The sequence below is a fragment of the Copadichromis virginalis genome, linkage group LG11 (genome assembly GCF_057382275.1).
Source record: "Copadichromis virginalis isolate Kocher_CV1m ecotype Utaka linkage group LG11, C_Virginalis_male_GT1.1, whole genome shotgun sequence".
Taxonomy (NCBI): domain Eukaryota; kingdom Metazoa; phylum Chordata; class Actinopteri; order Cichliformes; family Cichlidae; genus Copadichromis; species Copadichromis virginalis.
In genome coordinates, this window is record NC_140628.1 from 29,599,232 (window position 1) to 29,623,803 (window position 24,572).

Genomic DNA, 24,572 nt, shown 5'->3' on the forward strand with positions numbered 1-24,572 from the left:
AAAACAGAGCCTTTTAGAAATCTAAGTTTTAATTTGTGTCATTTTTACCTGAGCAGTCAGAAACTGACGATAGAGTATTCAAATCAAGGCTCTAGACATGCAGTCTGCTGAGTTGTTGTAAAGACGTCTAAAAACTTGAATTAGAGTGTGGTACCGTAATAATTAAACCATGTAAAGTTACAGAGCGGGGTCACTGAGTGCTGAGGCGCATTGTGCCTGCAATAATGCCAGAGTTCTACAATTCTGCTGGTTTAAACAGCAGCACAAAAGCTGTGTGCCAGGAGCTTCAGGGCATGGGTTCCCATTTCAGAGCAACTCCTGCAGGTGTAAATTTGTTGGTGGCCCAGTACTTTTGCCCATATAGTGAATAAGCATTCAGAAGAGAGAGTGCATGTGTACGGAGAGACAGAAATGTGTTGACGTATCCAAAAATCATTCATGGCAATTCAGTGTGACTGTCATGTATGGAATTATACAGCAGACTGGAGTCTTTGTTGACAGTGAGAAGCAAAATGAGCCGATGGAGACTTTGAAGCGTGAGTAAACTCACATCTAAAAGTAATATTAGACTTCACTCTCCAATGCCGATTTTCAGAACACCAAATGTGAGACCATCGTTTAGAAGAATGTTGTTCCCTCCTATTGAGTTTCAGAGACTAACATGTTTGCAGTGGCACTCTGAAATCACTCTGGCAGATTTTGCAGGACTTAACCTGCACTAGGGCATTTTAATGGCATTCATCTGTATGCTGTATGGATATTTAATGCTGCTTATTTGTGTATTGACTCTAAAATACGTTTAAAGCCCTTCACTGCAACACACAGATGGTATTCATTCAACTAATTATCTGACATCTTACACCTATTGGCTGCACTATTGATGACAAACTACAGTGTTACAAGACTATTAGAGAAAATATGTATATTGTATTTTACATTTGTGATTAACTGGGATTACTCTAGACTGGAGCTGCAGAAATAGATTCTTTTAGTGATTGAGTATTCTATTGATTATTCCATCTATTAATCAATTAATCGACTACTCAGCTAATCAGATAAGAAATACTTTTGTGTTATTAATGAGCAATAATAAATATTCAAAATAGAAAAATTGCAATGTTTTAAAAGTTTAACTGCACAAATCTGTCAAAAAACAAACAAGTAAACCTTTGTATTTATGTGTTATATCAAATTTAACTTATTAAAGAAAAAATGCAAAAATATATAAATAACCTCACGTACAGTCAATGGTCAAAGTAAAATAATATTATATATATATATGCAATCTAAACTAAAGCATAAACCATTTACCTTTACTCTGTCCTCTTGGAAGGCTTTCTGACATTAATAGTAGGCAAAAAGACTTCTGACAGCGTTTTAGCTCCTGGATGAGGTAGATTTGGTGCGTGTTTATGTTTCTGAGTGTGTCTGCATGTTTGACTGTGCGAGTGAATGAGCGGGTTTGTGTCTGTAAGCCTTTAAAGGAGTATCTGTTGGCTGCGATGAAGAAAAGCGAGGATATACTTTGATGCAAAGTATTTGTGCTGCTGAAAACAAGACGTTATGGTGGTATAGGCATTAATTAATATTAATAATAATTCAACCCTCAGGTCAGTGGCTCAGAGTTTTGCTGGCCCATGTACATTTTTATTATGTTGTGAAAAAAAGTTTTATATTTTTGAATGCAACAATATTTTACATTATTTCACTTTCAAATTGAAAAAAAAATATCTTGTAGTACACCCCATGCCCCCCTTTAGACTCACCCCTGTTTGCTGCAGGTATCACTTCCATTTAAAATAGAACAGCTGCCTTCAGCAAACTGTGTAATTTAAAGATCTTGTTAGACTAAGTTAAAAGTTCATCTGGGTATTTTACTACAACTTTGGGAGACTTGCTGCAGTTTTTTCACTGTGTAAAACAAATGGAGCGGCTCTAAAGTTCACGTTTGTTGATCAGATGCTTTTATGAAGGACTCCTGCTAGCTTTCCCAGGAAAAGGTTTTAGTGTGTTAAGAAAATCTGTCTCCATGTTAAATTAAGCCAGCATCATCATCGCTGTTGCTGTTGTGTTATCAACCCTTTTAGGCTGTGTGGGCTTAATGTGGTTAGACATTTTACTCATATGTTGAGTAAATACATTTCTAATGCAGGCCTGATTTTAGGTGCAAATGTGGGTGAAACACTCACATTTGCGTTTATACAGTGACAATGGCACATGCATTAAATGAAGCATCAAATAAAGAATTTACATTGAATATATTTTCTGATTGAATTATTCAAATTACTCGACGAAAAGCTGCAACCCTACTCTAGATGTCTGTTTTCATTAAAAAGTTATGTTTCTGCTGATCCTTGTCATAAGACAATAAAGCAGAAAACCTGCTAAAAGGGGTGAATACTTTTTGAAGATGCCACGAATGAGACATATAAGTATTTCAATCAGCCCATTCTATTAGGAAAGCAAACCAGAATGTCTTTGTCAATTAATTTAGTTGGTCTATTTTCTTTATTCCAAACACCAAGAGTGCATCAACATGGCACTTCCATTACAGAGTGGCATATTATTACTGAGTCACAGTACCAGGGATTACATGACACCAATAACATGAGTTGACAAAGATAGCTCTTCTCCTGAGAGCCTGCTCATTAGCACTGAAACAACATAGGTTTAATTTTCAGGACTGAGGGCTTGCTTCTGACATCTATGCTTTGCATTAATTACACCTCATATCCACTCTATTAGTAACACTTTTATAAAGCCTCAACATGTGTCCTGCCACTATAATATCTGTGTCAGACAACATCTAAACATACTCATGAAATAATTATCATGTGATCCTAATATGACAGGAAGAGCATTAAACCGCAGTACAACTGTGCTATTTGTGTGGTGAGAGGAGTTAGTTGAAATTCCTGTGATTTTTCAGTCAATCAAGGAAAAATGAATTAAAAACATTATTATTAATTAACCATCTATGAGTCCAAAGATATTTTCAGAAATAATTAATATGTCAGTTTCCATAGCACTTAATTAATTGATTGGTTTGTTAAAAACAGAAACATTTCTCTTTTTAAAAAAAGTTGATGTCTAGTGAATCAATATCAGACAATTCGAAAATCATCAATTAAACAAAACACTGGGCAAAGAAAAATCTTCTCAACTATGAATCTTTAAAATTTGAATTCTTGGTATAATATTCTATGTTTGTTGTCTTCAGCCTACTGTTTTACACGCTCTAACTTTGGGGCAAATAAAATATATCTCAGCTTAAATTTACCTTGTTGTATTTCTGAGTGAAAACTGACCTAAGCGATTAATGGAATAGTTTCCTCTCTTCTGTTAACCAATAGTGACTACTTACATTTAATTGGTTTAGCTCTAAGGTATTTGTAAAGGAAACAAATCACATTTTCACCATTTCCAGTTTCGACTGTGCCAATTTAATGCTTTTTCTGTTGAAAAAAAGTCACCTTGGGCACTGGGAAATTAAAATGACTGCTTTCACTGTTTCATACAGTGAATGTACTGGCTCAAAAGTCATTCTTTGTATATGCGTGTAATTCTTCCATGTGTTTAAGTGACACAAAGTCTGTGCGTGATTGTGTGCCTACGTATCATTCATAAGCACATGCGTATGTGCATCCTTGCATTTGTGTTTGAGTCTGCCTGTGTTTGTGCATGTGTGCAGTGAGTCTGATGTATCTTTTAGCTGCAGATAAATAAACAGTGGAGACAAACATACGCTGCATCAGTTTAATGACCCATCCCTGTAGAGTCCCTCTACATTCAATTAGCAGGAAGATAATTAATCGGGCCAAGTCTCTGGCTGCTGAGCTGGCTGGCGGACTGGCAGCAGGAAGCCAGGTGGTCTTACAGGAATGAGTGAGTGTGCATATACATGTTTTGTGTGCGTATCTGTGTATGTTACGTTACATAAAAGGATTAAAAACGAAGATAGATTCGGTGAATCTTCATCTTCTCATCTCATTCTCTCGCCTTTCCCTTTTGCTTTTTATCTACTGAGACAACTGAATAAGAAAGAAATATAACAAAGTGCAAAATAAAAGGGCTCCAAACGCATCCACACCACATCGCGCTATATTTTAAATTTCTTTCATGCATGTTTTAATACAATAACATGCATATTTGCTGTTCATTTTATACCTTACTCTTTCACTCTGTTTATAATTTTGACTCTCTCTCCCCCACATACACACACAGTGCTGTGATCAGTAAGCCCCTGGTGGCCATATGTAGTCATTACACAAACATAAGTGCACTCAGGGAGCGTGCGGCTCTCCATCAATCTTCTCCTGACTGAAGGACAAGTCTGAGGTAAACACACCGCAGGGGTTTCTGCTTTGGCATCAAACACCTGTATTCTCTTTCGATGAAACAGAGTAACATTATGTTAAAGCCAATATTAGCTTCTTGGGCAATTGTTTACATCTTGAGGGAGCAGAAAGTGAATCTTGAGAGGGCAGACTGCTTCTAATCATTCAAAAATAATTAACAGGGAAATTAATAAATGAAAAAGGCAATAAACCCTTGATAAACTGAATTAAATATTATTATTACTTATTTGATAGTAAAGATTGGGTCATAAAGCAGTAGTGAAATTATCCCTCCAACTGTTTTATTCTCCACATAAGGTGTGTGAAGTTTACTACAAGAGTGCACTTTTTTTCTTGAGCCATCAATCATGTAGAAGTGGATTAAATGTACTTTTCCATGATTGATGAATCTGTGTGGCATGGATTGTAATGCCAACGCCAACTGTGTATAATTTACAACAAAACCATCACGTAAATGTTACCACTTCCCCTATAGTATATGTCTTTACAGTACTTAATGTATGATTTCATAACAACATTGTCCAGTGTGGTCCTTCAACAGAGGCGTTAAGCATTAACTGAATTGTATCACTTAGCAGCTGTTTATAGATGCCACCTCTTACACACAACACACACACACACCTCTTAGACACTCCTTGGAAAAACCATCTTTTTCTTTCTTATGCTTATGCTCTTCTTCCTTTCACCTCTTTCCTCTCCCAGCTTGTTATGCAGATTCCCAGATTTGCCTCCTTCAACATTCACACATGTGCACACACACACAAACATACACACACACACACGTGCATACACACAGATCTGTATGTACCTCCCCAGGGGCACCGGGGAAGGGCAGAGCGAAGATGGAAATGAATTCAGCCATGTTGCAAGTGGCAACGCAAATCTGCATCTGTAATTACCCCCAGAAATACACAGGGAGCTTTCTTTCTCTCTCCTCCTCGTGCCTTCTGCCCTCCCTCTCCTTCTCTTCTCTCTTCCCGATCTCCTCCTTCTCTCCAAGACTCCATCTCTTTCCTTTTTCTGTCTATATCTCTGAACTCCCCTCTCCTCCTCCTCCATGTCTATCTCACACTCTCTCTGTCTCAAAGGCTTCTTAAGTGATGCTTGGTGGGCCAATTAAGGTGAGTAGAAGTAGGGCCTGCATGTGTGTGTGTGTGTGTGTGTGTGTGTGTGTTCATGCATGCATGAGTATATTTATTCATTCACCAAACACCTTGTGCAGTCTCACTTATGTCCACACTGTCTGTGTTTGTGTCTGTCTTTCCACACATATGTGTGCGTGGACTATGTGTGCGCACACGTGTGAGTGTGTGTTTATGTATGGTGTCATCTCTTTGTGTCTGGGTCAGGGCATATTCATGTGTTTATAAATGTCCCCTCAGGCCAAACATGGCTAAGCTGTCTCTTGAAACAGGACATTGTTCCAAATAATACTCCCTCTATCTGCAATTCAGTACACTCGCCCACAACCAATGCCCCAAAACAGACAATGACATTTTATATATACACTCGGTAACATCATCAATAACGTGCAGCTAAATGAAAAAGTGTCTGAACCATGTCCCCCAGCAATCATGAGGTGTCAAAGCAAGATACATACATAAATATTTATTTTATTCTTATCAAAAAAAATTGATGAAATTTCCTGTTAATGGAACCATTCTTTACCTCGAATACATGACGACCGTGTAAAAAAGTGCAAATGTCAAACCTTCTGCCACAAGAGAAACGTCATACATTAACAGATCTAAAAAATAAAACAAAGAATAATGAAGCAAGAAAAGGAAAAAGAGAGAAAAAGATGACATACAAGTATTAAAATACATTCATTTCTTTTAGATCATGCAGCTCTTGTAATCCTAAACATAAACACTATGAAAGAAAGGAACCTAAAAGCACGTGCCTTATAACAAGCTGGCTTCAGGTAATTAACAGAGTATTCACAATGGTCAAGGAACAGCTTTCTATGGTTAGAAAGAGGTGCCACATTTAGCATTATTATATGATATTTGGTATTTGGTATTATTTAGTAAATACCTGGGCTTGCAATGAGGATTTTTAACAGCTGGAAATACACCAGGTTTTATTTAGTCTTACTAGTAGCCTCACCCCTCACCGTGCTGCAGAAAAAGTGATGATGAGCTGAGAATACGTCAAGGCCATCTGAAAGAAAAGGGGTGGAAGAGAGAAAAGGTGAAGGTTGGAGGTTATTCAGTAGAGAGAATGAAGGATAGAAGGATAGACAAGTGGAGGAGAGAGGCACACCCTGCGTTTAAGTGGCAGGGCTCTGCTGCAAAGGAGCCAATTAGGAGGGAGGTAAGACAAGTAACTAAGTAGCTAAGTATACAAAACCTACAGTGGCTGGGCAAATGTGTGGAAGTTTATGTGTGTGGCCATGTGTATAAAGAAGCTGAGGGTGCTCACAAACTGATCACAACATTATGTGCTTTGGCCACACGCTATATACTATCAAAGTTTACTGTACTTTATACCATCACTCAACATATCTCATCTATACTGGTTGAATGGGTTTTTCTGGAGTGGACTTGTTATTCCTCAATAATTAGGTGTCTTTTCTCTATTTAACACTTGGGTTTGGCACTGTTTTCTTTCTTCCAGTCTATCAGATTATTTTACTTTAAGCTCTTAATGAATATTTAATCTTGCTGCAATTAGTGTATTGAATGCTGGAGATTGATGGAGACCACATCAGACGGACGTACACGTACATATGGACAGAGACACAGAACAGCGACTATGCAATGCAATCTTGTTTGTTTGGGATGAAAATATATTGTAAGTCCTTTGTTAACAGGTATATTATTGGAAACCTAATGGACAACAAAAGGTTTATGTCAAATCCTATTTGAAAGGCATAAATCTGCTTGACTTTAAAAGTATTTGAATTAACAAAAGAGCAATCATTCAATCAAAACACAGATATCATTTGAATTACATCTAAATCCAGAGCGAGCGGTCATCGGGTCTATGGATAGCCAGCAGTGAGTGTGTGTGCACTTTGCACAGAAACATTAGTGCAAACGAGCCTGTGTGTTACTGAGTATGTGTATGTGCTCATTGCTGAGGTTGTGTGGCATGAAAAAAAAAAGAAACTCTGAATAATGCATGAGTCTTTTGGTCAATGCATTGTGATTTGCTTTAAGGAGGCCTTCTCTCAGCCATTATAAGATTAAACCCAACCTTGGTTTGTTTAGAGTGGCCAGGACATGCAAGAGACCTGTCAACACTGCAGCGACTAGGATCACACACACGTAAACACACACAGACAAACACATAGTAGACAAAACAGCCCTATGTATCAGCACACCTATACAACCACAAAGCAACAACAAATAGGAGGATAAGATTGTGAATGTCTCAGATGCAGTAACCTATAAACCTAGGTGGTACATGGCTAATATAGCCTTAATAAAGTGAAGGATACTAAGGATAAGATTATAACAAAGATGAGAAAAGAAAAGAAAAGAAGAAAGGATGAGTGCAGGCAAGGAGGCAAGCTGTCAGTTCTCAAGGGAATGAAGGAAAATTGTAGACCCTTTCTGTTTCGATTGCTGTTCGGCCAATACACCTGCTGTGAGACACGCTTCGATCATTCTTTATTGAGCTCTCAGTCTCTCTCATGCTTTCTCTCCCTCTATCTGTCACTCGTTCTCCGGCCTCAATCAGTTCTGTTGTTGCTCACAATCAATAATCAATTTCCTTGAGAAATAATGGGCTGCTGCTGTTTTGAGGCTTGGCCGTAGTCCTTCAGCGGTATGATAGGCTAATGACAAATCCAAGGAGGCCAGGATGAAGGACTGGTCTTGGCCAATTAAGAACCATGACCCTGGAACATGAAAAAAAGAAGAAAAAAAAGACAGAGAATGAAGTTTGTGGTGCAGGGGTTTTGCAATGACTTCCTCCGTTTGTAGAGTTGTACAATGTCATGTACAATGTTTCAACCACCTCGCTTGAAAGGATAATGAATTGCGAATATATGACTATTAATTATTTCACCACAACAGCCACAAAATATTAGCGTCTAATTTGCCATTCAATTATGCTACAGGTACATATAAATTCAGCTACAATATAGACTGTGAATTATATAAACAACACAAAAGCATGAGTTCAAATGTAAGCCAAAATTGCACATTCAAACACTCAGAAACACACAGACACACAAAGAAAAACACCTTTTTCTTCACCAAACAGAAAAACAGTTTAGGAAGTGACAAAGAATGTGCAGAGCAGCATTCTGTGTGCAACAAAAGGTAATGAGAGCAGCGGAGGAGAGTAGAGTGTGAAAGAAAAACAGGGAGAAGGAAAAGCACATAGAGTTTAGCAGGACATTTAAAACTCCTTCCCCCTTGTTCTCCGTTTGTTGGCATGTTACATGAAAATGCCATCCCAAAGGACCTCCTCTGCATGAAATGAAAGAAGAAAATGGAACACATGAGGAGGAAAAATAGGAAAGAGGGAAAGGTGGGAGAGTGGTAACTGAGATGGAAAAACATGTTAAACCAAAGAACAAAAGGAAACTTTTTAAGAGTTTCTGGATGAATTACAGACACATTTACATCCTAACATGTTATCATATAGTCTGAAAAGTTATCTTAGAAAATTGTGAAGCATGTTGCCATTTTTTATGTTTGTTTGTTTTTTCTATTTTTCACTTGCAGAGCTACTTTATTATTCCACTTTTGTCTGCTCAGGTGTTCCCAGTGCATATTTCATTTAACAACAATATAAAGTAGATGATTATGTATTCATATAAAAATGAATAAATAATTGGTAAGCTGAAATCTTTACAATTGTATGCGAAACATGTTATTTTAGCTGAAAACCAAAAACAATTTTAAAACAACAGTGTCACAGCTTTTATGCTTTCCCAAAAGCCACTTACAATAATTTAACTATGTGAAAATTGACTGTTGGATCATCAAATTAAAGTTTCAAATCTATATAATTTTCCTTTTTGATGGATGCTTTTTTTAAGAAATGATACATAGTTTAATATTTGAATAAAAGTGTATTGAGAGAGTGCATAAGAAGTAACCAGAGCTGCACCAAAATTTATTGAATTCTTCCTTTAACGATGTCCAACCAGTCCAGAAAGTTTCATGAATGTTAGTTTGGTATTTTTTTGGTTGACCTTGCAAACAGTCAGACAGCATGGAAAACACAAGTCTGCCTCTGGTATCATGATGGAGGCATAAAAGCTCAGTTTGCAATTATTTATGACAGAAAAAGAGAATCCAATTTTTCTTAAAACAGAAAAAAAAGTACAAATACATTATTTTTTGTTAAAAAAAAATGACCCAAATGTTTAACTAATTATCAAAATAGTTTCCGATTAATCTTTCATCTGCCTTCCTCTTCAGCAACGTTAACCGCATCCTATCAGAGAAAGTTAAATATTCACGATACAAGCCAAGCAACTCAGTGTTCAAACAAAGTGCTCTGCCAAGTTCACCCATGTATGTTGAGGTGCAGTGACAGGAGAAAGTGTGGCAGCGAGAGAGAGAGTTAGACAGCGAGAGGGAGAGAGAGAGACTTAGAGGAAAACCGGGAGACGACAAGGAGAGCGAGGGAAAGTATTTTATTATTCACACAAGGCATAATAAACCAGGCACGCTCGGTTAACAACACTTAAACTCCCTGTGCTGCAGTGGTTAGCCACTAATGCGACAGCAGTGATTTGGACATGTCCTATTAATAGTGCAGGGGAGGTTTCCATGCATGCTAATGGCGGTGTGTATTAGCTATTAATAGAATCACATAGGGGGTCCAGGGAGAACATTTCTTTAGTGTGTGTGCAATGTATTTACGTCACGTAGTTAACGGTGATACAAAGTCAGTGTTTGCGAGTCAATTAGGAGGGAGGGACTGCTGAGCAGAGAGAGTGAGACCATGGATAGCGCATGGAGAGATTTTTGGACTGATATGTGTGTATTTGTTAGTTTGTTCGTGCTGTTCCAGCCTATGTAAATCTCCAGAGGTTGTAAACAGAGTGTGTATGAGGCAGCAGGAAAAGAGTGGAAGGTGAGGGAAAACAGGGAGGAGTGCTAAAAACAGAAAGCGGATAGTCTGGTTTCAAAGCCAGTGTGTTGCAGCTGGAAGTTTGGAAGTGCCGAGCACTCCTCCTCAGCATGGATATTTAATGACCTGGGACCCTGACAAGGCCCTAAGATTCTTCCTTCTCCCCAGCTCTCCACCCAACATCCTTCTGGTTCTCCACCCACTACATTGGGAAGGCGAGAGAAAGCTTCCCTTCTTTGCTCAGAGTCAAGGTATATGGCAAGAGCTTGGAAGCATCAAGGAGAATATTAGAGGAGAAAGCCAAACCGCGCGTCAAAATCAAGATGGAAGGATTTCATGTATAAAACACTTTCGTTTTATCGTTCTGTGAATAAAAAAATTGGGCTCTACTTGTACCTTATCTGATCAATTAAAGTATCAAGTATGAGCTTGCTATGCTCTTGCCTCCATACTCTATGGTCACCCTGATTTGAGCAGATAAAATCTACAAGAAAATGTGAGCATAATGTCGAAATAAAAAAACAAAAAAAACTCTGCTGAATCCACATGTACATATGTTACTGTAATGTTTACTGCAATAATGATGCCAATATGAAATTTTCCAAGGCAAAAATGTAAAATGAATTTCTGGGAAAAGAGAAAATACCCCTTATCACAGCACTCGGTAATATTCATACAGCATGAACAGTGTAAACAAGGTTACTCAATCTAGTCAAAGCCCAAAAAGAAATGCAAAACTGCTTAATTGGAAAAAGGGATGTAATTTCTTCAGGTGTGAAAAAATCTTCCAGCATTACACAGGAAACTGAAATCTGGGTACGACTTTTAATTAAGGCAACTGTCATTATATATAATCTGTATAATCTGACGATTGTCTTCTATAGTTTTCACATTACTGTACTACTTCATTTGCGTCACAATAAAACACCCAGCAATGTTTAAAAAACAACACAACCATATTAAAAAAATTACATTGGTATTGGACTGGCATTGGTTTTTCAAAAGGGCACATCGGTTAGGCATTAATAAATAACCTTGCAGAAGTGAATTTGTAATAATTTTCCCTTTCCTCCTTTCTCAGAAGATAAAATAATTTTGCCAACATCCTTTTTCTTGAGCTGAACCTGTACATAATGTGGTGATATCAATATCGTTACAAAAAGCCTTGTGGCAGTGACACAAGGAACGGGGTGAGCATGCATGTATTTGTGTGCGTGTGTGAAAGTGTGAGTGCATGCACTGGGCAGGCGGGTGTTGACAGAGGTGACTGTTTTCGCTCTCCATATTTTTACACAACCATATCACTCCCACATTAAAAACAGACACATGCATTTGCAACATACAAACACGCAGGATGGTGCTCCTTCTCTCCCTTAATTTTATATGTGGGTTCTGAAATCACTGCAACTATGACCAACCAAATACACACTTACCCAACAAGGCCATATTCTGTGTGTGTGTATGTGTGTGCGCATGTGTCGGTAAAGACATCCATGCATGCACGTGTATGCTTCATGCTACTGAATGGGTATTGTTTCCCCCCCCCTTCATCTGATTGTGCAATTTGGCAGCAGGCTAAGGGATGAGAATCCGGATCTAATGAGTCGGCAGGCCAACAGGAATGAGGAGTGTATCGGCGCAGTAATGTGAGAAGATGGGCCCATGTCGCCTTGAGGGATTAGGGTTCTGAGCTATAGGAGATAGAGGACCCCAGCAAGGCCACATCCTTCCACCTCTTCCCTCCTCCCACTTTATACCTTTCCTTCTCTCTCCTAAATAATTCCCCCTGCTGGATGTATGGACTCTCGCCTGCAGCCCGACACACCCGCCCTGGGAGTAATTGATTTCCTCAGAGCTTCCTGTTGAGGCAGTGGTGTTGATGGTGATGGAAACACTGGAAGAAGCTCTTACTTCACGTATATGTTCAGCTCACACATACATGGGTCATGATGCATGAAAGAACTGCACAAGGCATTATGAGCTAGCACCTGAAAACCAAAACCTACAGTCACTGTCTTCGTAGGTGGGAAACTGTGAGGGGAAGACAAAGGACTTACTAGCCAGCTATATGTTCAAGGAACTATACGTGCACAGAGTGGTTACTAAAACTCACAAAGAAAAGCATTTGGAAATCATTTGCGTCATTTGTACAGGTGTGGAGACAGGTTTATCTGATATTGCTGCCTCCACCCAAAAACTGGAGAAGCAATGAACATTTGCCAAGAAATATTTCTCACCAATATCATTATTATTTTTAAAAAAATCCACAAAGCACACTATTTACTATTTTTAAAAGTGTAGAGTATCTGTTTTGCATATGTATACTTTATGTGCAAAAGTAAGCCTATGTACTGTCATGTGCTTCCAAATAAGTGTGCGCATATGACTGACGTTTGTCTGATCACGGCTCCTTCTCTCACACCTCTAAAGGACTCCCGGTGCTGTGGTGTGGGTGTAGGATGGGGGTGACATTGAGACTGCTAATGGCGTGGCTGTGCTCGCGGGGTGGCCGCGTCTCTGCAATGATATTCAAATATGCCCTGAAAATACAAACCCTTATGTCAGGGATCAAGGACTTGCCTGGTTTCAACACAATCACTTCACTCCGCACACTTCACTCATAAATAAAGGAGCAGCACTCTACTTTATATCACTGTGTTTTAATTATTAAGTTAGAACCATGGAGGTTATCACACTGTTCTCTGCCCGCAACTAGAGAGACGAAAAATTTGAATTTTTGCCGGCACAGTGCTTAGAGAGCAACACTGCAAGGTGAAACAACAAAAGGACAACAGAACTAAAGTACTGAACTCTAAATCTAAAAAGAGGGGCGGAAAAAAGACAACACAGCAAGCGATGACACTTCAGTGACTCAGTGATGGTTGAGCGTTATATAAAACAGTACAGCCTGCTTACAGACTTTAGTTGTACAGCTATATGATAAAAATATCCGCTAAAATATTTGTATTTGAATATAAATCCACGCTGAAATGGATATGATGAGTCTTGGCAGTGAGACTGTGAGCCACAGGTGACTAGATAGATTCATCTTGATATGCAAGGCTACATGAAGTGAATTATCATTACAGTGAACACCCACGTACATGCAGTAAAGCTGGTCAGAAGCACAAAAAAAAAAAAGAACGTTAGGCGAGGCGAATTTCCCTCCTCATTAATTTAACCGGAGGACTATTATTTGTTTTCCCACTGTTCATTAGTCAGGTGAGCCTGACACGGTGGGCCACCACAGTTGGAAGACGTTTGTAACCAGCCAGACAGGAGGCGTGCCTTTGTGTTTAGAAGTGCATTATTTATTGCCTGTTGCCAAAGGGATGGGGGGTATTTGGGGGAAAATGGTAAAGGGTATATGTGGAGAAAGAGTTTGGGGGGGAAGGCGGTTATGTGGTCGTTTCATCCCCATCGATTGCCTCCTTTTAATCGGGCATAACAAATATAACTTCCCTTGAATCAAATTCCCCGGGTAAACCGTTATAAAACTAACCTTGTTATATTTATTGACAGGACATTGAAATAAATATTAGAGCCATGTGGAAGATGGGGGAAGGTTCCAATCCATTGATTTTTGTGAAAAAAAATACAATATCCTAGTAGTCTTCTAACAAAGCAAACCTCCACTGCACCTCTCCCTCCCTCCGTCTTCTTTTCCAACCCCTCTACCCACTCTCTCCTTAGCATATTAGGTGGAGAATAATGTGAAAAAATGCTTAGCACACGGGAACAAGGCCGGTGTGTGCAGACGTGAGAGTGGGTCCCCCGGGGGTGCGGTGGAGCCCCTATCCCATAAATCCCGGCTCTGGTGCAAACAATCAATTTTCAATTTTAATTATTTACCATGGCCTGCCGGACAGAGGCATTTATTTTCCCGCTCTGTCCAGATTAAAAATTAAAAATTAGGAGATTAATATTTGGTAGAGTGGGCAGAAAAACAAACAAAAAAAAAGGGCCGCTCAAAAAATTCTTTATCATTTTTCTCCCCTTTCCCTGATGCAATGGGCGAAGGTTAGTGATAGCCAAACGAGTCAATCAATAACTTCATAAATTTTCACGGACCTCCATAGCCTTGCCCCTGCCACCCTTGCACCCATTGTGATTTTAGCCGGGCTCCATCTGTCGGGGGCCAGAAACATAAAGCCTGTGTGAGAAGAGGCAAAATGTCCTGCTCAGCACTTTCTGTCTGAGCTCTCCGGGCTTTGACTCTCACCGCTGTTTTGCTATTTCATCTGTAAATTTAATTACAGAAGCTGGAGCAACACAGTCAAGGTATCCCCTGTCAAGCTCTCATTCACACAGAGCTGGTAGTGGAAGTGGCAACCTGCAGCAATCAGCAATGTAAAAACATTCTGCGGGGGATGCAACGTATTCCACAAGCAAACTACCTAAGCTCAAAAACAAAGGGCCTGTCCTTCATCAATTAACAGACAACAATTAAGTGTCCATAGCCTACATTTCTGGTTCTCTCGCAGAGGAGTGAAAAGCAACACACTAACACTTTATCATTGCACTTTTCACCGTGATGTATTCAGCGGTCTATAGGAGGGGCTCTAATGTGTCCATAAATTTCAGTAACTGAGCACAGCCGCCTCTCTGGAGTGAAGGCTTTAATGCCGATCAATGTGCTTCCACTAATGATCTCATACACATGCTCGGCATTCGTGGTGAACATTTTGTGCTTTTAAACATTCACCTGGTACAACACTGTTGCTGTCATCCTCTGCAATAACCTCTATTTTTAGGTATCGTTTAACTGTATTATAACATTTTGTACTATAATCTCTGCAAAGTGACTTGTCACCATATGTTCTGGAGACTGATTTAGAAAAGCAGTGTCAGTGAGGAAATGTAAAGCTGAAATATATTTGGGACTTCATGAGAAATCTTGATGAATGTGGGAGCTATGTGCAAAGGTTTAAATGCACTGAGCAATTCATGTTATCCCTTTTTACAGTGATTTCTTTTTGCTTCGTCTCTGTCTTTTTTGTTTTAACCACTGTGGACTTGCGTGCATTAAATATTCAGATGCGGCTGAGTGGGAACAAGATTTCATTTACAAAACAATGTTTTTTTAAGGCCTAGAAAAAGATGTGTAGATGAAACTTTATGATAACTATTCATCTGATAATAGCAAGTAAAAGGCACAGTCATTTTTAGAAGGCAAATAGGACATACTGTGCAATGGGCTTATCATTCACTCTGGTCAGAATAAACCCTTAAGTGCAGAACACAAACAATAAATCTTTATGAATCAATGTTTCGCACTCTGAATATCAAACAACGTTGGTTCATATCCAGGAAATCAGAATATAACTGGGGGCATTTGATTGGTATCACACTGCCACTGTCCGTGTGCCGGATATTCCTTGTCCCTTGTCAGATGTACAAGAGAGCAAAGGATATAAAGCACAACAACTGGACTGCTTTTAATGAAAAGGTTTACTTTGCTATTTTGATTTCGCACATTCAGCTGCTAAAAAAAACCACGCGTGTTTTGCAGATAAGCGGTTCGTATCCTCCACAAGTGAATCAGAGAGGTAGCAAAACCGAGTAAGGAAGATATATTACAATTCATAGAGGAAGAAGAAACAGCTAGCCTCTGGCTGTGTGAATAGCTGCAGACAGGTAGATGTAGAGAGCAACAAAGATACAAATAACTGTCAAGGCTCAGAAAGAGACAAAGCAAGCGATAGCGGCAGTCGGGGAAAGTGAGATCTGAGCAGGAAAGAGACCAAGAGACAGAGGGAGACAGAGAGTGTTTTAGTTCAGAGCACAATGTTGTTATTTATCCAGTGGCTGCTAAACAAATAACGAGACTCCCAGTTCTGTGATTGTCTCAGTGGGGTGCTGTCAGATTTAGGTGCGCATCTCCCTTCAGTATGCAACAAACTCAACGTTCCAGCTGCGCTCTCTCTCTGCATTCTCTACGTGTTCGCCAAATATTCTCCAAAGGTTTTTGTTTTGGTTTATGTGTTTCAGCATTCCTCAACGTCCTTCACGATGCTCCTCAAGAATAGCTTTAACATATTTCCTGTGTTCTCTTGGCAAATGACACAACAGATGCTCACAGATGACAAAGTTGCCTCAGTTTTTAAACACTCTTCATAGGCTTTATCCCTGTAATTTATACATAATAGAAAAACTGTTATGATTGGTAAAGTGAGATTTTTGGAACTGTGCTCACCACAACGTAATCGCCATCATTTTGCAATGGGCAGAGGGTAAATGCAGAATACTGGGGGATTTTGGACATAGCCATATTTAAGTACATAAAGAACAGAGGTGCAGGAGAGATTGAGGTAAAACACTGACTAAAGAGCAGAGTTATTCCACATAGATAATCTAGATTTCACAGAACTTTTTAAACACGTAACCTAAGAAAACAAGACCACATGGCTCAGATCCAGTGAGGCTTCAACTTCAGCAGATAAGCAAATCTCACACACCTACGGTTCCAGCACCTTTCCTCTGTGTCAATACTGCCTCCTGCACTTTCGGCAGCAGTCCATCACGGCCTGATCCAAAGCAATAAACTGGAACCCCTTTTGCACTGAAACCTCTGACCTTTAGCTAGGACTGGGGCGTTCGACACCTGTGTAGCTAGAGGAAGCGGAGGTGAAAGCGGAGGTGGAGAAGGCTTGACCTCTCTTTCTGCCTCCCTCAGAAGTGTCCAGCCACAGCTGAGGTCAAGGGTTTCACCTCTGGGCCAGGGGGATTATTGAGAGCTCTTGACCCCTGCGACATGCCACTTGACCCTGCTTACCCTTGCGCTCAGGGAGCTTTCCTTGGTCCAGGAGCCCGTGGCTGCAAACCCACCCTTCCACCACAAGCCCAGAGTAAGAAATGGTCAAGGCAAAAACAAACGAGGTCAGGGCAGCAATGCTGGGAGATTTATGTCCCTCTGAAGCTCTGATAGCCTTCTGGCTCTGAGACTATGCTGAAACCTTAGCATGCTGCAGATGAATGATGAATTTGTGCAGCCATGTTATTTTCCCAGCTTGCTGTTGTATTGACACTGTAACGTGTAGATAGGGTTGCCAACCGTCCCTTAAAAAACGGAATCGTCCCGTATTTAGAAACAAAAGTACACGTCCCGTATTGAGCTAATAAGGGACGCACTTTGTCCCGTAATACAGTGAGAATCAAAAGTAGTCTATAACTTTTAATGGAATTAACACTTTGTTTGAAAACATAATTCCCAGCCCCTCTCCTGCTTTGTGACCAATGAGCTGACAGCACACTTATGACAATTCGAGTATGACAAGTCAGATTACCGCTCATCTCATTGGTTGAGGAAAGGTCGCTTACGGAGAAAATACCGGAAGACAACCGATGACCACAACAACAAGCATGGCCAACAGGGAAACAAACGCCGACACTGCGGTGCAAGTCTCGGACGGCACACTGTGCGTCCATAAAATGAAGGTTATAACAGAAAATCTGTCGCTCGCTCTCTCTGTCTTTCACTCACACAGACACACCACCACCACATCAACTTTGCTAAATTGCTAATGAAAAACATTGATCAGGCAGCTGTGATTAAGCAGCAGTGTAAATCCAACTATTTTCACGGTTGTTGTGGTCGTGATAATTTTGTGATGCCACATGGAAAAGGCTCGGATGAGCTTTCCAAAGTTCTACAAGTTGTGCCTCCATCGCTTGTGTCCAGATCACACGCTGCACAGCTGTGCTGCAACGTCTTTTTCACCGACGTTTACGTGTTTGCGCGTGAGCAGCTGCGGTGACACCCTCACGAGCGATTGATGATCGGGAGCTGGTCGTGAGGTGTTAATCACTTCTCGTTACCCCACGTATACTACACGACGCACGATGAAGGCCAAAATCGGGCTGATCGCCAAATCGGTCGCACGACTCAAAAATCGGCTCAAAATGGGCCAAAAATCGCACAGTGTAAGCCCAGCATTAGAGCAGCAATGTTTGTTCGCTCAGAGAAAGAAAAAAAAAGGCTGCAAAAGTACAGGGAGGAATGGGAAAAGGAAAACACCTGGCTGGAAAAGTGCACTATAAAGCGCACTGCACTGTGTGCTGGCGCACTTTTTCCATAGGCATGCTTCTATTGGTGGGCACATGAAGAACATGAGGGGCATGAAAGCTCGGGGAACCCTTTACCAATTTTTTGTCCGCCAGGCCATGGCAGAAGCAGATATGGTATGTAAACACTGGTTTGTTTTTTTTAAACCCTCTGGTTAAGGTTAATATGGGCATGTGCGGTGAATATCAGGGCTATGTGGCCAGAAGTGTGATAATATCATTTATTTTGTGTAATAAACAACTGCAAGGATAGATGATTACAACAAATAGATGACTAATACATAAAAGTAATACATAGATGAATAATGATGATGAGTTATGATGCGTAATCATGGGAACAAGTGGGTTTACAAACAGGAGCAGCTGATTAGCTTTAGAAAAGCTGAAATAATACCTCAACTGAAGCCAACTGTACTAAATGCACTAAATGTGCACTGTTACAAGAATGATTTTGTTCTATTGTTTTCTATTAATTTATATAATTTTAAGTTAAGTAGGACAGAGTTCTTTTAAAGAAAGATTTACTTATATTCTCAAAAGTTAAGCATGACAGGCTTCTGTTTAAGAAAGAGACCTGTTTTGCTGTGTTAATGTTGTCATTTTGAGCTAAAAATAAATGGCTAAATGATCATTTGTTTCCCATATGGTCATATCACAAAGAATATGCATCTGCTTAAATCAAGTTCAAGTCAAATGGTTAAAAAATAATTTCACACACAAAAAAAGAGCTACCACACTGGGAAGGGTGAAGACAACTGGGTCGCCCGGCCCTGGCCACGAGGTGTCCCTTATTTATTTTTCAGGGAGTTGGCAACCCTACGTGTAGAAAGAGTTACTTGCATGCACTTGTCTTGGCATGATACAACCTACAGGATCAACGAGGCATGAGAACAAGTACTCACCTTATCATAGTAAAATATAGCTCTTTATGATAGCAGAGCTTGAGGGTATCTGATGTAAGTGTTGGGGCCCAGTGCCAGGATATATGAAAGGGAGTTGAAGCAATAAACTTGGTGAAAAACATAACTTTTGTTGCAGTTCTTTCTCTAATTGTTGCATGCCTTCAACCATGCTTTCTGAGGATTGCTTTTTGGGTCACTGGGGAGGAAAAATAGGCTGTAAAGATAATGACCTCACAGTGCTGATCACACCAACTCTCCAAAAGCAACAAAGTAACAATAACTCACCCTGCAACACTAAAGCTTACTAATTCTCCCTCATTCTTCCTTGAGCTCCATAACATATAAATAAATAAGTGAAGAACACACATATCAATCTATCTCCCTTTCCCTGTGCACAGCCCTCTTTTAAAGCGGTGCTGTGGGCTTTTACCCAAATGGCGCCAGGGCCACCGGTATCATTTATAACGGGACAGCAGCGCTAATGCAGCGCGTGGTTCAGCCAGGATGTTTTATTCATGCTGTTTTATTATTAGGGCCCCACTTAAAAAGGTGAGGCGCTCTCTTCTCCTCTCCTCTGGCCGCCTCTTGCCGGGGTTGACTGAGGCGCGAGCTTTATCTATCACCCTGACAAGAGCGTCTTCCCTGGGAAGTCTTTCAGAAAACTTCAAACAGCCTCACTATTGATTTCTCCCCCTCTCCACCTGGGCACCAGCATACATTTCCCCCCACCGTGCACAGAGACAGAGAGAGAGACGGGGGGGAAGGAGGTGGTAGTGGAAGTAGAAAGAGAAGTAAAGAAGAAAAAAGGATGGAAGGTAAAAGAGACTCCGACAGATAAAAGGAAAAGAGAAGAAGCCTGGCCACTGCATAACAATATGGGTGACCTCACTTTGCTTCATTGCTCCAATTCTTGTTAGCTTCAAATAACAGCGGCTGGCGAGAAGACAAGCACAGTGATTACAGAATCCACCCTATGCCTATTATGCATTCAAACAGCACTTTGTGACACACGAGTGATTCAAACAGAATGATCATAAGCACAATGTGCATCCTATGGCAAGTGATAGCTGGCAGCGCCTTTGTAGACAATCAAAGACCAGTAGCCGTGAAAGTAAAACCCTGAAAGAGACCAGTCCTTAAATTCCAGGAACAATAAAAACACACTTTCATTTTGTGCTACAAGGTGAAACATAAAGAGGCTGCAATTAAATCTTGAATTAATAATGCCACCAAAACAATTCCCCCTTGATAGCTTTTTTAAGCCATTTGTGTAAAACAACAGTCTCGCGTTGCACCAGGCAGAGGCTGGGGTGGAAGTGGAAACTCAAGCAGATACTCGACAAATGTACAGCACTAAAAACAACTTTCATTGTTTTATTGTTTCATTTTATCAAGACCCTCATCCCTCATCTTTTTGTTCCAATTTCAAGAGGCTATACAAAAATGAAAGGACTAAAGACCCCTATTATCTCCTCTAATCAACATGTCTCCTTGATAACAAACAGATGCCATAGCGTTTTGATTTGGGACCATTTGATGATGAGATTTATTACCTTACCCATTTGTTGCCAGAAGAGAAGGCTCTCTGATGCGATGGAGATATGATTTAATGAGCTCTTAATTAACTTGTCCACAGAGGGTTAATAAGAAACGGTGAGCCTGTGAACTGTTCGAAAGTGCAGCTATATTTAAAGATTGTTTTAGAGCCTTCTACTCACTCAAGGGAGCACACATAAATTAAACAATATACTTGAGCTGATAAGCAAGTGATTAACATAATAAAGCAGTAAGCCAAACCACAACTTGAAAGACATGACCGCAACATCATGCAGGAAGTTTTAGCTTCATAAATAGTTTTATCTGTAGCATTTCTTTCTTTTTCCGATTGTAACTGAGCAATTAATTTGTTCAATTGGGTCGCGATAGCTTACTGTGTATATACGGAAGAGCTTTTCTGTGGTGTGAATCTTCTGCGTGGTTGTAAAGACCCCCTGGCACTCTGACACACTCTGAAATCAATAGCACAAGGCCCCACAGGAGAGGCTGGGAGGAAGCCATTGATTGACACGTTACTCTCATGTCAAACAGTAGAACTTGGCATGGCAGCAACCACCTGCCGTCAATTCCACCTGCCGTTCTCACCTCCTTACTAGACTGGATAAATGCTGCATTCCTTCAAAAAAGAAAAAAAAAAGATAGATGCTTGCCGCTCTAAAAATCACAGCAAAAAAAAAAAGAAAAAATACTGTCAAATAAAATAATGTTTCAGTGCACATCCAAATAAACAGTGTTGAAGAAGCAGTTACAAAACCTGACTTCTAGCAAACATCTTTATCGCCTTTAAGTATTTCTGGATCCCCAACAGACTCATCTAAGGAAGCATTGTTCTGCTGTGAGTTTTTTTTTTTTTGTTGGGTCGTTTTTCGTGTGCGTGTGTGTTCATTTGACATCCAACCGTCTCCAACATCTACCCCATCATACTGGATTGCCTCCAGCCATCTCACCCCAACCAAGGTGGCTTGTTTTTCTTTGCAACAGGGCTCACTTCTCTCTTTAATTCCATTGATTCTCGTTTGCACTTTGGTTTGAGAGAGAGGAAGTGCACCTGAGTGTTTACCCATGCTGCGATGTTTGCAGTGCCTGGTGTTGGGCGCTCTGAAAGAAGCATAAATTAGCGCCCTCTACAATGGCACCCTGAAGCAACCTCCTGGTGCGTGACATCAATATGGAGCGAGAAGCAAGCTGCGAGCACGTACTGTCAGAGGCCAAATGGTTGGGAGGAGATGTCACTATTCAGAAATTTTCCACCATCAGCAGCTCTCACACATATCCAGTGAGGTAGACTTCCAGAGATGGACACTCTAGTATCTGCAAGTAGTTCACAGGACTGAGATATACTTCCTGTTTAACAACTTGACCACTGAATTTGTTGTATTAGATATTTTTTTTACACTAAATCATCAACCTCATCAGAAGATCTTTTCTACTTGTGGTGAAGATTTAAGAAATATATAGCTTGTAATTTTCTTTTAAATCTCCCAGTGTAATCCAATATGGTCGTAGCAACGACTAGATTTACAACATAAGGTGACCTGAGTCATTCTTGGGCTGTGTTACCCTCACGCAAGAAAAAATTGTTTAAGGCAAACATGTCAACTTTAAAAACCCGTAGATGTCAAATTCTGTAAAATATTTTATGCTATCTCAAAATGAACACTAAGTTGTATTTCATCGATCAAAGTGTACTGAGATATGAACCCACTTCCTGTTTTACCAGCATTTGACATTGGCATGGACTGGAAGGCTTTCAAATATCAGGGTTGTGATTGAAGATCAATAAAGATTTTATTAAAGATTGGAAAAGAAATGTTATGGCAGAGACAGGCAGGATGCTTTTAACCAGGCTTAATCCATTAATAACTTAATTTTTTAAAAACTCGCTCAAAAATTACAAGTATTAGCTCATATCTGGGACATTCTTTTGTTACAGCAATTTAAATGATGATGAATAATGACACTGATAATAATTTCTGGCAGGTGTGTTTGCTAATAATATATACTGTACTATAGAGGTTGATAGCAAGTGGTAGGAAAGATTTCCTGTCACAAACATCTGTTTTTGAGGCAGATGAGCTGAATCAGTCTGTTAGAGAAGGTGCTCCGCTGCCTATCCAGTAAATGGAGCTTTGGGTGGTCAGGGATATTTATGATGTTCAGGTGTTCAGTGACATCCAACACAGCTTCAAAAGTGTCCAGCTTGCATCCAATCACAGAGCAAATATTCTTAATCAGTTTACTTAGTCTTTGTCACCAACTTTGAAACTGTTCCCTGATCAGAAAAAGCACACTGTGCTCACAACTGATAATTCCCATCATGTTGATGCACATGTTGCAGGATCTCATCTACAGAACATGCAGTCCTCCACAACATTAACATTCTGAAGTCAATCGCTATTCACATTCAAATACAAACACAGACACACCTGTTGGTGGTGCTTGACTGCTCGCTCGATAGACATGAAACTTGGTTTGCTATGCAGCCTTGCATCCTTCTCCTTTTCCCATTTCTTTAACCTCACAAAAACCAGGGAATAATACGTGGAAAAGCAAGAAAAGCAATCCAATCCAAGACCAAAAAAGGCCCAAAGTTATACCCAATAAGCAGTGAATTATGTTTCTCTTATGAGTGTGAAATGTGAGCAAGACGAGGAGGCACTTGGGCATCCCAGTATGTCCCACAAATGTGATGAACGGGACAGGAGACGAAGAAGGCTCCAGAGCCTTCATTAGTGGCACTTCTACACAGCAGCGAGACAGAAGGTGTGCAAAAAACCTTGCACTTAGTCCCACTCCCCTCTTGGCTCTATAAATGTATCAGTAAAAATAAGACATAATGCAGCATGATCGGCACGCGTTGTTTTTTTAGTTGTCAGACGTGAACGTGAGAGATCAACATTTAAGCAGCAATGTCCAAAATAACCACTGTGTGCATTCTGTTGCAAAAAGAAAAGGCATAAAGTATGATCATGAAATAAAATCATAACGCAGATGATTTCTCAATAAATAAATAATGAATGAAAGGATGAACGAATAAGCAAATAAATAATTGGTATAATGCAAAGAATTGCCTGCATCCTTGCTGAATTTGAGATGAGCATATTGGGTTTGCTTGTCAAGAAATGGAAGATTTGAGCCATGTACACTGAGAAACACGGATGGTTGAGCTATCATGCTGAACAGCGGGTAAGCCTTTACTCTTTAAAGTGAGTGAGCTTGGCGGTATGAGGTAAACGCTTGCTGTCGTCTTGAAAATCAATTCCCCCTCTCTTCCTTTAAGTGGTCAATATTTTTTGTTTCTCACAGCGAGCTCCACCATGGCCCTTTTAATTCAATGGGCCAATTAGATACCGTCATGTCTAATTCTGGCTACAGGGATGCTTGTTTGTGTTGTTACCTCATCCCTTGTGGAAGAGTGGGAAGGCGTACGGTGAGGGAGTAAATGACACACCCTGTCCAGTTTAACCCTGGCACCTGCTTGTCCTCAGACCCCCCCCTTATTTCTTCTTAACCCCTCCTTATTTCTCTCTGTTCTTCCCGGAGTCAAGGACGAACACAATTGATGTGAAACTTTCAAAAATGAATTTGGCCACGTGTGTCACTTACAGAGTGGGAAGGAGGGGTGGCTGGGGCCAGGCCACCGCCACTC

The 24,572-nt window shown here is 40.2% G+C and overlaps 1 long non-coding RNA gene across 3 annotated transcripts in view; it reads right to left on the reverse strand.

Moving 5' to 3' along the window:
- The window catches only part of LOC146698995 (uncharacterized), a 218,389-nt gene that overhangs the window by 50,943 nt on the left and 142,874 nt on the right, over window positions 1-24,572 (reverse strand). For 2 of the 3 annotated variants that reach the window (XR_014922918.1, XR_014922915.1), the window contains one exon: window positions 7,937-8,205. The exons of the other annotated variant lie outside the window; for it this stretch is intronic. This is a non-coding gene — a long non-coding RNA (uncharacterized LOC146698995). Of the gene's footprint in view, window positions 1-7,936; window positions 8,206-24,572 lie in introns of those variants that run through there. 3 annotated transcript variants of the gene reach the window in all.